Raw genomic sequence first — 2,442 nt, 5'->3', positions numbered from 1 at the left:
AGAAATGAACTAAGTGGGGGAAAACAAAACAAAATAGTGCAACGGAAATGCAGAGGAAGAATCGCAAGTGTTCCTGTGGCACCCATCCTCAGTGGGGGAGCTAGCAGAAGCTTTAAGATTGTGGATTATTTTTTTAATAATGTAAGAAAGCATGGCATATCTTGAGAAAATGACTTTTGCTTGGAAGGTTAATGGCTACGCTCCATTCGTTAGAGGACAGAGCCAGTACATATTCTTTCTTGTCCCCCAGCCCTGCAACCAGTGAGTGTGTTGATTTCTTATGCAGGAAATGTTTTCTGATTGCCACAAAGATCCCAGTCTGTGGAAAGGGACAGCCAAGCTCCAGTCCCTCTTTCCTCTCCCTCCCCCAACAGAAGTTGTCTTTGTGGCCAATATAAAATTGACACGTTGTTGGAGAATTTTCTTTAATGGTAGCCAAGGCTTTGTAGGGAAGTGGAGCCAGCAAGGGAAAAGGGGAGGGGTAGAGAAGCCTCGACAGCTTGGTGCTGTTTCTCTGCTGGCTGCAATTTGGGGGATGGGAATTATGGAAAAGCAATGGCACAAGGCAGAAAAGAAAGTTAGAAAATGAGTGCAGGCTAATGGCAAGGAGAAAGGGCTGAAGCATTTTCAGATTTCCACAGGTCAGTGTTTCACTAACATCTGTGGCTGAAGAAAACAAAGTAGTTTTAAATTACAGGAGTTCTTTTCTCTAGTAAAAAAAAATCCCAGAGAAGCACTTACAACTGCAGGGATGGTATTTAACACCATTTAAAACTAATTAGTGTCCCCTAGAATAAGAACTACAGTACACACAGAAACTGGGATGCCACAAGCTCACTGAGAAAGCAGTGAGTATCAGAAACCGAGCTTTGTGTGTCTTCTTGGTGTTTAAATGGGAATTATAAATGCAGTTCTTCCGTTGTTCAAATTCGATCATCAACTTCAGCCCTGATTAGATTGAAAGCAGAGAATTTATCCAGGTCTGCAGCCTGTTCTCAAATGAAGGTGGCATAAGAAAAGTTGGGAGCTCATTATGCATGTTTTTCAGGGCTGCTGGTGGTGGTCAGCATGGGATGTGGGCATTGCTGGGATGTGTAGAAGCCACAGTGCACATTTGATTTGCAGATGAGTGGGTTGGAGGCATTGTATCATAAAGCATGGGTAAAAGACTTATTTCATGTTGCTAATCAGCTGTAAAAATGAGAAGGAAATACTTGCAGAGGCAAATATGTGCTTATCTTGAAATTTTATAATGTGTATAATGCCAAAGTACCAAATTTATATAATAGGGGATTTTTTTAAAAAGCTGTATCAATAAAAATTGCCCAGCTATATTCTTTGTAGTCTAAATTTATGCTTTCTAATTGTCTGGGTGCCTGGAGTTAAAAACGTGAGGATAAGTAGTTCCCCTGATACATTGTAGTTGGTAATTTATAAATAATTCTTTAAAATATGTATGATAGCCTTCTTATTTCATCCAAAGAAGGTTTTTTTTTGTTTAGGATGCATTGTAGAAAAAAAATATAAAAATTTAGACTCCTAATTTTGTGCTATTTATGCAAAGTACATTAATTCTTAAATATTTTATGTAAGTGACATAAAATACTATGTTAGGAATGATTTATTCAATATTATTTCAAGTAAACCACATAGTGCAGCCAGAGGTTGAGGCTAATAATTACATGCTGAATTGCTGCTCTTATTTAACTCAAGGGTTCTTCTAATTTATAATATGAGGTTTTAAAAATTTCTCCCACACTTATATTGTTTGATGATCATGTTTTTTATGGAAGAAAATATTCATCTCTGCTGAAGGTGTTATGAGAATTAATACAGCATTATTCCCACCACAACTGTGGACTTGCAGTTCATTCATTGTGTACCTAGTGACTACAGTCAGCCTCAGCAGGTCTACCTAGATTGTATCATACAAGTGACGCAGATTTGTCAGGGATTCTCCAAACAATAGACACAACTCCAGATGGTTTTTGCACAGTAGTGAGGTTCATGACCAAAGTATGACAATGGCTATTGTGATTATGCCCAATTTGGCTATGAGAATGGAGTTAGCACTGAGCAAAGAGTAGGCTCTCCACAGTGGATGTCTGCTGTAAGAGAGGATTTTTTTTAAAAAAAATAAATATTATTCATCAAGGTGCAGAACTTATTACCCTTTCTTGTGATACCAACAATTGCAGACTACAACACCCAGCAAATTTCCTGCACTGGTGTTTCATTGAACATCTCATCTGAGTACACTCCAGAACATTCTAATTGAAAGTTGTATTTGACATAGTTGGAGGTGACATCTGCTCACAGAAAGTTAGCTATCATTCACTCCTGCTTTTTTTTTTTTGAAATGAGACTAATTTTAGAAAAGTGACTCTTTTTCAAAACAGTAATTTGACAGTTTAGACAGTATTTGGTTTCTAAGACACCCCC

General features: G+C 37.8%; 1 protein-coding gene across 3 annotated transcripts in view; it reads left to right on the top strand.

The window, feature by feature from the left end:
* Nucleotides 1–2,442, top strand: part of Adgrb3 (adhesion G protein-coupled receptor B3) — a 704,417-nt gene that overhangs the window by 4,634 nt on the left and 697,341 nt on the right. The gene's annotated exons all lie outside the window — the stretch shown is intronic.

Source organism: Microtus ochrogaster, linkage group LG2 (assembly GCF_000317375.1).
Source record: "Microtus ochrogaster isolate Prairie Vole_2 linkage group LG2, MicOch1.0, whole genome shotgun sequence".
Taxonomy (NCBI): domain Eukaryota; kingdom Metazoa; phylum Chordata; class Mammalia; order Rodentia; family Cricetidae; genus Microtus; species Microtus ochrogaster.
This window is presented reverse-complemented; position numbering and strand designations above follow the sequence as displayed.